This window comes from Panthera tigris, chromosome B4, assembly GCF_018350195.1.
Source record: "Panthera tigris isolate Pti1 chromosome B4, P.tigris_Pti1_mat1.1, whole genome shotgun sequence".
Classification (NCBI taxonomy): domain Eukaryota; kingdom Metazoa; phylum Chordata; class Mammalia; order Carnivora; family Felidae; genus Panthera; species Panthera tigris.
In genome coordinates this window covers 89,303,595-89,318,281 of record NC_056666.1, presented here as the reverse complement: position 1 = coordinate 89,318,281, position 14,687 = coordinate 89,303,595, and positions in this window count along the sequence as shown.

Below are 14,687 nucleotides of genomic sequence, written 5' to 3'. Positions count from 1 at the left end.
ATATGCCCCTTCGAAACAGCACACCTGTATCCTTTGGATAAATACCTAGTAGTGCAATTGCTAGATCGTAGGGTAGTTCTACTTTTAATTTTTTGAGGAACCTCCACACTCTTTTCCAGAGTGGCTGCACCAGTTTGCATTCCCACCAACAGTGCAAGAGGGTTCCCGTTTCTCCACATCCTCGCCAGCATCTATAGTCTCCTGATTTGTTCATTTTGGCCACTCTGACTGGCATGAGGTGGTATCTGAATGTGGTTTTGATTTGTATTTCCCTGATGAGGAGCGACATTGAGCATCTTTTCATGTGCCTGTTGGCCATCTGGATGTCTTCTTTAGAGAAGTGTCTATTCATGTTTTCTGCCCATTTCTTCACTGGGTTATTTGTTTTTCGGGTGTGGAGTTTGGTGAGTTCTTTATAGATTTTGGATACTAGCCCTTTGTCCGATATGTCATTTGCAAATATCTTTTTCCATTCCATTGGTTGCCTTTTAGTTTTGTTGATTGTTTCCTTTGCAGCGTAGAAGCTTTTTATCTTCATGAGGTCCCAATAGTTCATTTTTGCTTTTAATTCCCTTGCCTTTGGGGATGTGTCAAGTAAGAAACTGCTACGACTGAGGTCAGAGAGGTCTTTTCCTGCTTTCTCCTCTAGGGTTTTGATGGTTTCCTGTCTCACATTCAGGTCCTTTATCCATTTTGAGTTTATTTTTGTGAATGATGTGAGAAAGTGGTCTAGTTTCAATCTTCTGCATGTTGCTGTCCAGTTCTCCCAGCACCGTTTGTTAAAGAGACTGTCTTTTTTCCATTGGATATTCTTTCCTGCTTCGTCAAAGATTAGTTGGCCATACTTTTGTGGGTCTAGTTCTGGGGTTTCTATTCTATTCTATTGGTCTATGTGTCTGTTTTTGTGCCAATACCATGCTATCTTGATGATTACAACTTTGTAGTAGACGCTAAAGTCTGGGATTGTGATGCCTCCTGCTTTGGTCTTCTTCTTCAAAATTACTTTGGCTATTCGGGGCCTTTTGTGGTTCCATATGAATTTTAGGATTGCTTGTTCTAGCTTTGAGAAGAATGCTGGTGCAATTTTGATTGGGATTGCATTGAATGTGTAGATAGCTTTGGGTAGTATTGACATTTTGACAATATTTATTCTTGCAACCCATGAGCACAGAATGTTTTTCCATTTTTTTATATCTTCTTCAATTTCCTTCATAAGCTTTCTATAGTTTTCAGCATACAAATCTTTTACATCTTTGGTTAGATTTATTCCTCAGTATTTTATGCTTCTTGGTACAATTGTGAATGGGATCAGTTTCTTTGTCTTTCTGTTGCTTCATTATTAGTGTATAAGAATGCAACTGATTTCTGTACATTGATTTTGTATCCTACAACTTTGCTGAATTGATGTATCAGTTCTAGCAGATTTTTGGTGGAGTCTATCAGATTTTCCATGCATAATATCATGTCATCTGCAAAAAGTGAAAGCTTGACTTCATCTTTGTCAATTTTGATGCCTTTGATTTCCTTTTGTTATCTGATTGCTGATGCTAGCACTTCCAACACTATGTTAAACAACAGCGGTAAGAGTGGACATCCCTGTCATGTTCCTCATCTCAGGGAAAAAGCTCTCAGTTTTTCCCCATTGAGGATGATGTTAGCTGTGGGCTTTTCATAAATGGCTTTTATGATCTTTAAGTATGTTCCTTCTATCCCGACTTTCTCGAGGGTTTTTATTAAGAAACGATGCTGAATTTTGTCAAATGCTTTTTCTGCATCGATTGACAGGATCACATGGTTCTTATCTTTTCTTTTATTAATGTGATGTATCACGTTGATTGATTTGCGAATGTTGAACCAGCCCTGCATCCCAGGAATGAATCCCACTTGATCATGGTGAATAATTCTTTTTATATGCTGTTGAATTCGATTTGCTAGTATCTTATTGAGAATTTTTGCATCCATATTCATCAGGGATATTGGCCTGTAGTTCTCTTTTTTTACTGGGTCTCTGTCTGGTTTAGGAATCAAAGTAATACTGGCTTCATAGAATGAGTCTGGAAGTTTTCCTTCCCTTTCTATTTTTTGGAATAGCTTGAGAAGGATAGGTATTATCTCTGCTTTAAACATCTGGTAGAACTCCCCTGGGAAGCCATCTGGTTCTGGACTCTTATTTGTTGGGAGATTTTTGATAAATGATTCAATTTCTTCGCTGGTTATGGTTTCTTTCATCCATTTTGAGTTTATTTTTGTGTATGGTGTGTATGGTGTAAGAAAGTGGTCCAGGTTCATTCTTCTGCATGTTGCTGTCCAGTTTTCCCAGCACCATGTGCTGAAGAGACTGTCTTTATTCCATTGGATATTCTTTCCTGCTTTTGTCAAAGGTTAGTTGGCCATATGTTTGTGGGTCCATTTCTGGGTTCTCTGTTCTGTTGCATTGATCTAAGGGTCTATTTTTTGTGCCAGTACCATACTGTCTTGATGATTACAGCTTTGTAATAGAACTTGAAGTCTGGGATTGTGATGCCTCCAGCTTTGGTTTTCTTTTTCAAGATTGGTTTGGCTATTTGGGGTCTTTTCTGGGTCCATAAAATTTTAGGATTGTTTGTTCTAGCTCTGTGAAGAATGCTGGTGTTATTTTGATAGGGATTGCATTGAATATGTAGATTGCTTTGGGTAGTATCGACATTTTAACAATATTTGTTCTTCCAATCCAGGAGCATGGAATAGTTTTCCATTTTTTTGTATCTTCTTCAATTTCTTTCATAAGCTTTCTATAGTTTTCAGTGTATAGATTTTTCACCTCTTTGATTAGGTTTATTCCTAGGTATTTTATGGGTTTTAGTGCAATTGTAAATGGGATTGATTCCTTGATTTCTCTTTCTATTGCTTCATTATTGGTGTATAGGAATGCAAATGATGTACATTGATTTTATATCCTGCGACTATGCCGAATTCATGGATCAGTCCTAGCAGTTTTTTGGTGGAATCTTTTGGGCTTTCCATATAGAATATCTGCAAAGAGTCATCTTGAAAGAGTGAAAGTTTCACTTCCTCCTGGCTGATTTGAATGCCTTTTATTCCTTTGTGTTGTCTGATTGCTGAGGCTAAGACTTCCAATACTATTTGAGTAACAGTGGCGAGAGTGGACATCCCTGTCGTGTTCCTGATGTTGGGGCGGGGAGAAAGCTCTCAGTTTTTCCCCATTGAGGACGATAGTAGCGGTGGGTCTTTCATATATGGCTTTTAAAATCTTGAGGTATGATTCTTCTATCCCTTAAGGGTTTTTATCAAGAAAGGATGCATATTTTGTCAGATCCTTTATGTCCAAAAGACACAACCCTGAAGCAGGTCACCAAGGGAGTAAAGATAAAGAGGACCAAGGGCTGAGCATTGGGATACCCCAATATTAAATGAGTTCAAAGAAAAGGAGGAACCAGCAAAGGAGATTAAAAAAGAGAGTTAGGGGGAAAACAAAGACAAAGTGTCGCATCCTACAAGCTAAGTCTGAAAACAATCCATCAGGGATCATTTAGTGACAAACTAAAATCTCTAAACCTAGATCCATCATAGTGACTTCTCTAGGAAATGTACAATCTACTTATGTAGCAAAATGCAGAATGCAATGTAAATATTTCTTTTATTGCTGTGCTTAATTACTCATTAATTTATCAGATATAGTTCTTGCAGTTCAGGGTCCTGTCTCCATTTAATTTCCATCTGTTTATGATGCTATCACAGTTTAATTAAATAAACCAAAAGTTTAGGTGTTGTATGAGCATATGGAGGTAGAAATACCAGATCAACACATATGACTAATATCTGAAATGTAGTAATTGTGACATTATCTAATCTGTGACATTATTAATCTTGTCATTTACCAAAATAAGTACCTAAGAATCAAAACTGGGAAAAAGAGTTTTTCTTAACTCTAAACTTCACCATAACAAAACCCTCTAAACACAAAATGGCTAATATTTAATAATTGATCTGATATTATTCAGACAATATATTAATTAGTTAATTTCAAGGGTTTAGCCCAACACTTACTTAGCATTTGGAACCACTTCCCTTGGTTATTTCTTCCAGGGATACAGAGGAGTATAGATTTGGTAAATATGATGTTCATGGGTTACCATAGCAAGCAAGGCACAAACAAAACCAGACCAATTCTGGATCAATGTCTTTGTAAGAAAAAAGATGCCTGATGTATTTCTAGATGGCTTCATAGCAACATTTACTCCCCCAGTAAGCCGAGCACCGAGGCTCCCTAATCTTTGCTCCTGATCATCCTTCTAAATCAGAAGCTCAGAGCAGTTGTACTAAAAAAAAAAAATGCCTTCAAGATCACATTTCCTACAAATAATAATTGAGCTGCAGAAACTAAGTATAAGCAATGCTTCACACGTGGAAGGGGGCATATGCTTCCATATGACTTCCCTCAGATACACTATTGTTCTATGAACTCCTTGAACATAATCACATATCTACATACAAATTTTACTAAAAATGTGGAATTAAGTAACCATTTCAAAAATTTTTTAAACACCATCTTTTTAACACGATGATAAATAGAGTCCCAAACCCAAGCAAAGTTTCATTCATTTTCCTTGTGCAATCAGATTCTGTAAAAATTTGTCAGATCCTTTTAAAGTTCCTGTAGAACAAATAAGCACATGCAGTCATGTTTTAGCAATTAGGATGAAGTCAGAACAGGCATACGTTTCAAATCTGTGACTGATACAGTCCTGGGAGGGTCTGTTTCACTAGATGAAAGAAAAGGTAGAATAATTGTTGTATCCCTTATCTAAGTGATATGTAGGGCTGTGCGGTGCTCAAAACCCACTAATTGAATGAATGGATGAATAAAGATAAAGACTTGGGTTTATAGTGAAATTTTTTGTTTAAAAAGGTCAGAATGGAAAAAAAAAAAAACAAAAAACTGGCTTGACACAGATCCTGAGAAAGAGCCCTGGGAATTGAAATTCAACTCAAACTAAAGTTTGGTCAAATGGACCAGCATTGTTATAATATATAAAAAGTTAATACAATCTTATTAGATGCAAGCTTCCAGATAAAGTGCAGTAATTGTGCCTACACTTGGCATGAATTAGACTTCACCTGTAATGTTTTTTTCCAGGAAAAATATCATAAGAAGGACATTAGCAATCCAAATTTTCCCCAGAGGATGTGTCCAGGTTGCTTAGCACAGAGCCTTGGACCTACAGCTGTTCAATAAATAAGTATTGAATTACCCTGAGCTGATATGGAAGACTCTGGGAATCATAAAAGAAATGATTAAGGGAAGATGAAAGGAGGTGGATTATAGCTTAACCCCGAATGCACATCCTAACAGAGCTGCCCCGCAATGAAATGAGATGCCCAATGAAGTAGGAATCTTAACATTTCATCAGATGAATGCTCACCTACCAGAGTTGTTACCAAAGAATCGCTTACACTACTAAGTGGGAAACTGAAATGGATGGCCTCCAAAAGCTCTTTCAGTCTGAGCAACCTGGATGGATGCCACAGCCGACAGAGGGTATGTCCATAGCTAGCTCAGAACACCGTCCAGCTAGTTCTACTCACCTCCCCAGGGAGCCCCTATCATGCATTCTATTCTTCAAAGGGGAATGCCATTGGGCTCCAGGTTGCAATGTTACCATTTGCACAGCCACGGACAGCCACTCTGTGGGGCGCCTTATGCCCTAAACCAGCCAAAGCACTAGCTTTCCCTTACCAGGCTTCCCACTCTACTTGTTTGGAAAGGAAGCTGTTTTTTAAGTCATTCTTCAAGAAAAAAAAAAAAAGATCGTTAGGGGCGCCTGGATGGCTCAGTCGGTTAAGGGTCCGACTTTGGCTCAGCTCATGATCTCATGGTTTGTGAGTTCGAGTCCCGCGTCAGGCTCTGTGCTGACAGCCTGGAGCCTGCTTCGGATTCTGTGTCTCCTTTCTCTGCCCCTCCCCAACTTGTGTTCTGTCTTTCTATGTCTCTCAAAAAATAAATAAATGTAAAAAAAAAAAAATTAGAAAAGAAAAAAAGATCGTTGGCTGAGAACTTTGTACCTAAGTGCTCCTTATCCAACAACCAATTCTACATACTTTTAAAACTTGATGAGATGAGAATACTGGGGGAGGTGTGTGCAACAGTAGGAAGCCTTCTTGTTCCCTTCCTCACACAAATACCCTGAAAACACTGGAGTAAAAACTGCCACCTTACTGCTAGAACCTGGCTGTCTGGTGATGTTTGCATGAAGCAACAGTGGCATCTAGTGGTGATATGCATTAACCACATGCTTGCTCCATTCATGACAGAAAAACGGATAAAGACCTAATCCTTCTCCCCAACCTCCCCTTGTTCCTCTGATCTACTCAGACCCAATGAGAAGTTGGCTGGGAAACAGAAAAAGTCAGTAAAACAGGGAACCCTTAAAATGATGCATGCAGAGCTTACTAAACACTTAACATATCTAACTAGGCATTCAGTGAACAACTGACATACAGCCAAAATTTCTTTCCTGAATGCAGACCCACTGAATTGGTGCTAGCATATGTTGCATAAATCAAACATTATACATCACCTACATCACCTATACATCATTTGTTCATCGTACATCACCTACAACAGTCAGCTTTTGTTCATCGAAATAAGCGAGAACCTTAAGACACTTGTGAAATAAGATTTCCTCCACTGGTTTTTATAGGGTTTCCTTTTCTCGTTGTTGTCTCTCACTGCTTTTTAATAATCATGGCCCCCTTTGGCTCCAAGTCTAACTTAAAAGGGGAATGACACCAGTGTGGGCTTCAGCATTTGGCGATCTAGTTCCCCATGTTGGGTCTACCACAGCCCGGGAGGCCAGCAGCCAGTCCAACCCCGACTCAGTGACAGGATCTTGTAGGCATCCACAGCTCCCCTCTCCAGCTGCCTCCTGGGTCTGCTTCTTTCATTATATCAAGTTTTTCACTGGGAGGAGGTGGCTGCTTCGGGTGGTTTAGGGTGTGAGAGCTGGAGCCATCCTCCCTGGCTTTAGTTCTACCCTCTATAATCTTGGGAAAGTTGCTTACCCTCTTTCTAAACCCAGGATCCTTATCTGGAACATAGGAAACTAGACCCTACTCTTCGGGTGATTATGAGAATTAAGTGAGGTAATCCATGTAAGGCCCTTGGTGCATGGCCTCACAAGCGGGAAGCATTCAATCAATAATTACTGGTATTTTGTGTTTATCTTCTTCTGCTATCCCATAGACCTGCAGTTCTCAAACTTTTTGGTCTTAGGATCCCTTTACATAAATTCTCTAAAATTAAAAGGACCCTAAGAGCTTAAGTTTATAGGTCACACCTTTTGACATTCACTGTTTTAGAAATCAAACCAAAATATTCGAATTCTTTTTAAGAGGACAATAATGAATCCCCTAACATAAATAACATTTTAGGAAAAATAACTACATTCTCCATAATAAGAATATTTGGTAAGAGAGTGTCATTGCTTTATACTTTTCCAAATCTCGTTCATGTCAGGCTATTAAGAAGATAGCTGGGTTCTCCTATCTGCTCCTGCATTCAATTTATTCTAATGTTACACATCATGCAGCCCCTGAAAAACTCCTTGTGCACTCATGAGAAAAGGAGAGTGGAAAAGGCAAATGACGTCTTAGTGTTATTAAGAAAATAGTTTTACTCGGCAATCAAAAAGGATGAAATCTTGCTATTTGCAACAAAGTAGGTGGAACTAGAGTATATTACGCTAAGGGAAGTAAGTCAGAGCAAGACAAATATCCTATGATTTCACTCATATGTGGAATTTAAGAAACAAAACATAAACATAGGGGAAAGGAAGCAGAAATAAGATAAAGACAGAGAGGGAGGCAAACCATAAGAGACTCTCAAATACAGAGAACAAACTGAGGGTTGCTGGCAGGGTACTGGGTGGGGGGTGGGGTGGGCTAAATGGGTGATGAATCGCTAAATTCTATACCTGAGATCATTATTACACTATATGTTAACTAACTTGGATTTAAATTTTTTTTTTAATAATTTAAAAAAAAAGAAAAAAAGAAAAGAGTTTTGGCCTCATGGGCTCCACGAGAGGACCTCAGGGACACACGGGGGTGTGTTTGCAGTTTGTAGCTGTGGCCCGAAGCACCTGTCCGTGTTTCCTGGTGTATCAGCACAGCAGAGTGGCAGGCCCCAAGTCAGCTCACCGTCAAAACTGGGAGGATTCGCACAGACTAGAAGGGCCGAAGGAACTGGACATACACACAGCAGCTGGTGAAAGAGGCAGGAAAACCCTTTACCCTGAGCCTAGCCTATACCCTGTGGTTCAGAAACTCAGACTCGGACCAGATGGAAGTCCACAGTCCTGCCTCTCTACTGCACGATGAAGCTTGGTCATGACTAATAATACCCTTCCTGAAATCCATCCATTTTTCTGGCTGATGGGCTGAATTGTTTTCTGTTTTTCTTATTTTAGTCGTTTTTTTTTTTTAATCGGTTTCGGAAGAGAGCTAATTCAAGGAAACTAAAATGTTCGTTTGATGTCATTCCTTTTCCAGAAATCACCTTTTTAAAATCTGGAAATCCAATGGCTCTGTGTGACTTAATCATTAATTATTATTTTTACATCATTATAGGTGGGCAAGCTTTCAGACACATATTGTTGCTGAGACCCTCTTAATAGTGTTTTATTTATTCTTTATGGACCTTTCAGGCTACTTAAGTATAATCTATGAGGTGACATCATGGTCACTATGTCCCTGCGTGACACTCAAAACCACATACGAGGCAAACCCAAGCAGTGGTTCATTCTTGGTAGCCAGTGGAGACGGTTCCTCTTGAAGGAGGCTCCAGACATGATCACTAAGACAGTTTTCAAAAGGAGGGTAGGACCGGGGCTCTCTGGAGCTGACTGCTTTGGGTGCAGAGTTTATACTTTTCTCTCCACAAGGCTCTACAACTCAGATTCTCTCTCCCTCACCGCACTAGTTCTAGAAACTTGAAAAGTTACTGTTATCAGTCAAAACGCTGAGCTGCTGGCACCAAAACCCAAATCAAAACCACCGTAGTGCAGAGCAGGATTTGAGGAAGAAATGCTTGTTTCTTGGAGACAACTTGCAATGATTCCACTTAATCCAGGAGTGCCATGAAAATATAAACAATATAATGTGTAGAGCGTGGCTTATGAAATATTATAACATAGGAACCTATTCTTATTAATATAAACAGGATGCTAAGTGAAAGTTTTCCTACTCCTAGGTGAAGTATAGTCTAATCTCTAGATTGACCTCCTTCTCTCTACATCAGCGATACTGCACCTGTCCTACTCTACCCTTATGTCCACATCTCTATACTATATATGTATGTATCCCAGTAACTTTGTGCTTGCTCTTCCCTCTGCCTGGAACATCTCTCCCCAAACACCTACAGGAGGACCTGTGCCATGGTAGTGGTCCCTGACTCTGCTCTCTGGCCACCTTCCTGTGACCCTCCCCACCCCCACCCCCATCACACACACACCTTGTAGCTCCTACAGCAATGATACACTCCACACACAAAGGAAGGAAAGGAAAACACACACACACACACACACACACACACACACACACACACCCTACCAGAACATCCTTTGATGTCACTTAATTACTCCAAACTACAGTTGTCATCAGTGAAAGAGAATGGGCCAGATCAAACTGTAGTTTGCGAAACTATGCTCCCCAGGATCCCAAAACCTGCACAGAGCAGCTTGGGGGTGACCTCAGGCAACAAGAAGGGAACAGAGTGGAGAGGGCTTTGGCCCTTCCACCTCAGCCTCAACCAGAGCAGCTGTGATACTCTCAGGACATTTGGTTTGAACACAAACTGTGGATCTGAAAGTCCAGAAATAAACCCTAAAACACACACAGGTATTGAGTATGGGATACACATGGTGGTGGCATTTCACATCAATGATGAGAAGATGGGCTATTTAATAAATGGTGTTTGGACCACTAGGCAACCATTTGGAAAAATGTTAAGATGGAACCATCATGCACATATTACACAAAAGTAAATTCCAGATGGATCAAAGATTTAAGCCATGGAAAATGAAACCCAAGAAAAGAGAAGGGAAAAAAAAGAAATAATTTTTGAACCATTCCAAAGATTTGGGGAAGGCCTTTCTAAATATCACACAAGACCTGGGGCACCTGGGTGGGTCAGTCGGTTAAACATCCGAGTCTGACTTCGGCTCAGGTCATAATCTCACAGTTTGTGAGTTCGAGCCCTGTGCTGGGCTCTGTGCTGACAGCTTGGAACCTGAAGCCCTCTTCAGATTCTGTGTCTCCTTCTTGCTCTGTCTCTCCCCTACTTGCACTCCCTCCCACCCTCCCTCTCTCCCTCAAAACGTAAACATTTTTAAAAAGGGGGGGGATAAAATTAAAAAGGGGCTGCTAATCTGAATTTACTTAAAACTGACAAGAATTGGGGCACCTAGGTGGCTTAGTTGGTTGGGTGTCCAACTTCAGCTCAGGTAATGATCTCACAGTTCATGACAACTCAGCCTGGAGCCTGCTTTGGATTCTGGGTCTCTCTCTCTCTCTGCCCCTCCCCCACTCACTCACGGGTTCTCTTTCTCTCAAAAATAAACATTTAAAAAAATTTTGTAAAAAATAAATATTACACAAGACCCTGAAGCTAGAAAAGACTGATGAATTTGAATAAAAATGCTTTTAAGTCTACATACATGTTCACAAATCAGCATCAGGTCAGAAGATAACCAGAAAAATGAGAATATTGCAATATTACAAAGACGTTTTTCTTAATGCATAGAGAACTTGCATCAATAAGAGAAAAGGACCAAAAGTGAGCATAGGCTATGAACAAGGGACCTATAAGTAATGTTTAGATATATGCTAACTTCATGCCCATTTTTTAAATGTAGCTTAATATCTGTCCAGTCAGAAAAGATCAAAAAAGTTTGGTGGCACCTGGGTGGCTCAGTTGGTTGAGCATCCAACTTCGGCTCAGGTCGTGACTTCACGGTTTGTGGGTTTGAGCCCCATGTCCTGCTTTGCACATGGAGCCTGCTCTGAATTCTGTCTCCCTCTCTCTCTGCCCCTCCTCTGCTCGTGCTCTCGCTCTCTCTCAAAAATAAACATTAAAACAAAAAAGTTTGATAAGATATTGAGCAACATGAGGAGGAATTATAGAACATCTGCAGAGACTAATTTAGCCACATGTGTCAAAATATAAAATGAACATTGTTGACGAGTAATCCCATAGCTAAGAGTTTATCCTGTAGCTAAACCTGCTTATTTGCAATATAACAACATATACACAAGGGCATGCATATTCCATAGGTATGGAATCGGAAGCCAAAACATTCCCTGACAATGGACAAGAGGATCAATTCATTGTGCACAGACCTCAAATGGGAACCAATGCCCCAGTAAAAAGAAATGCGGTCACCCTGCCTGCACTGTTATGAAACAATCTCCCTGATACATTAAGTGGAAAAAAAGAAAGATTCAGAAGTTTATTATCTTGCTACTACTTACAAAAACACATGTGTGTATGAACATGCTTGAATATGCACAAAATTCTTCTGGGAGGATCTGCAAGGAAGTGCTGATAGTGGTTTCCTGTAGGTAGGGAAACTGGATGGCTAAGGATCGAGGTGTAGAGAGAGACCTAGTTTTCTCCAAGAGCTTTTTTTACAGTTTGAATTTTTACCATGTGCAAACACACTGCCTTGAAAACCATTGAAAACTACTGAGCGACAGGCTCCCTCGATCTAACATTTAATGATTTCATTATTCGAATACACTTTTATTAAGGATTCCATGACTCTGTCATGTGTTTCACACTTGAAAAACACACTAGAAATTCTGGCCCACAGCTCCACATGCAATGAAAATCTTTAAGCTTTTCACTATTTGTTAAGTTCGGCTATATATACATTTGTGGAATTTATTATGTAAAAGTCATATGTAACCCAATTTTCCCCAGACCTCAGCACCTTTCTGGTCCAAAAGAGGTCTCTGTAACAGCAATGACTCAAATCACTATTCTCACGATATATTATGGGGTTTTTTTGTGTTTGTTTCTTTTTATTTAAGAGAGAGCTCACACAAGTAGGGGAGAGGGGCAGAGAAAGAGGGGGATGGAGGGCAGGGAGAGAGAGAGAGAGAGAGAGAGGGAGAGAGAGAGAGAGGGAGAGAGAGAGAGGGAAGGACGGAGAGAGGGAGGGAGGGAATGAGAACCTTAAGCAGACTCCATACTAAATGCGGAGGCGACATGGGGCTCGATCTCATGACCCTGGGATCACGACCTGAGCTGAAATCAAGAGGCGGGCACTCAACTGACTGAGCCACCCAGGTGCCCTGTCACAGATATGTTTTGAAACAGCATCTGTGAAGTCTTCTTATCCCCTTAACACTGGGCTATGTTGAAATCCTCAGGGGATGCCTCTTATGTGTTCGCAAATAGGTGTGGTCCCAGCGCGTGCTTCCGTGGCTCTGCTGAACACTACGGGTCCCCATGAGGCCCATGACCAGATCCAGCCGGCAGCTTCCCAGCAGATACCACCTGAGACATGCTGGAGCCTTCTCCGTAAGCAGGTGGCATGGCTACCTAAGGAAGGCAGAGGCAATGTGCCTTCTGTTTCTATTGCACTCTGCGAGAGGAGTTCCACAAGTATGCCATTGGGCTCCCAAACGTTGTGGAATTTGGTTAAAATATCTCTTTTGTGTTTTGTTTTCAAGTCACTCTGCTTTCCACAGGGCTCAGTCATGAATGCAGATGGTGCTGGACTAGTAGGCAAAATTAACCAAAGATGGTTTCATACTCAAAATCACCTCTCCTTCTGTGACAAGGAGATACAAGACCAAAAAAGACTCAAGAGCTTGAGGAAAGAGCCCTCTTCATAAAACAAGAACCACGCTCCCTGACTCCATCACTGCTTCCCATTATCTATTATTACGATAGGGAGGACAAAGCCAAAAATAAGAGAAAGCAGCTCAGGAGAGGCTTGAATTACTATAAAGTAAAAAATATTAACTATTTTTCACTGGTGATACATCCACTGCTTTGCCTTTATCTCTGTAATCTTTATAACATCCCTGTTCCAAGTAAGAGACGTTTAATAGGAACAATAGAAAACCTGCGCAAACTGGGCTAGCATTCCAACGTCTGCTTACCTAACAAAGTGTCGTAGAGAGACGTATTTAGTTGCAGGCATGGCCTGATCCAAGGATCACTTGATATGAAAAGGGTGTGGTTTCTCAGCTCCACTTGCTCCCTGTTGACTCTCTTCTCCAGCAGGTTCTGCCCTCGTGGTTACAAGACCACTCCCAGCAGCAACTTATGGGATTTTCCACCCAGGTGCAAACCCAGTAGAAATGAGCAAGTCAGCTTCCCCAAGATTTCAAAACAAGAGCCCAGGAACTGACTTTCTTTGCCTGTGTGCATGTCCATAGGCCAGACACCGGGGATGGAGGAGGGAGAATGCTGACTGGCTTAGCTGTGGCCCTGTGCTCCAGAGGCATCAACCTCCCCGGAAGTACTCCAACAGAAGGAAGAGGGCCAACCCCCCAAGCAAAATCAGAGCATTGCTGCCAAAGGGAGAGAGTTAATTGTAGGCAGCAAAAATAGCAGACTCCACAAGAAACCTTATGAGGTTGAAATTACTATTCTCACTGTACAGATGGGGAAACCAAAGCTCCCAGCTATTAAGTAATTTGCACAAAAATCAAAGAACGGGAAAGTGACAAATTGGATTTGACCTCATTAACGTGTTGGATAAGATTAAAAGGACAAGTGGGTGTTTCTCAGACAGACTGGAGCAAGCAGGGTGCTCTAGGCAGAGGTTTGTGAATACACGGTTACAAGAATGCTGCGAGGGCGAGGACCTCTCAGGGCATGTCAAGTTGTTTGCAAAGTTGTCGGTGCAGCAGAGAAAAGAGCTCAGTCTGGTGTCAGAGGGATCAGGACTCTGCTATTTATCAGCTAGGTGGCCGTGGACAAGGACATAACCGCTCACCTCATATCCACCATCTGTGTAATACACGGATAATATGCTTCACAGGGTTCTTGGGAGGAATAAGCGAGATAACATATATGAAGGAGCCAGGACAATGCCTAGCACATGGAAACGAACAGTAGATGTTGGTGTGGGGATGACAGGACGTAGAAGGTGACGAACGGGAAAGAGGTAGGGAAAAAAGCTCAAACAATATCCATGGGCCAGATCATGCTAAACTAAGGATTTCAGATTTTATCCCCCAGAAAATGGGGTACGATAGGATTTTGACTGGAGGGATGGCCTGGTAAGATTTTCATTTTGGAAGGATCACACTGGCAACAGTGTGTACTTACGGCAGCAGGGAGGGGGACTAGTTAAGATACCACTAAAATAGAATGACAGTGGTTGCCAAATCTAGCTCAGTGTCAAATTTACTAGGGTGTTTGTTTGTTTGTTGAATACAGATTTGTGGACTCCTCAGGGGTGGGGAGACATCTGGGCTGAGGTATCGGCTAGCTCCCGCCCGGCCCTGTTGGTTCCTGAAGGGAACTGATCCACCTCCTTCCCAACGATCAGCATTGCCCAAAGGAAAACTAGAATTGTAGCAGGAATACAAAAATTAAGGAACAGTCAACTCCTTGTTGTTTTTTTTTTTAACTCCAGGATTCTTGAGGCCTCTGGGGTGCAGAGTGG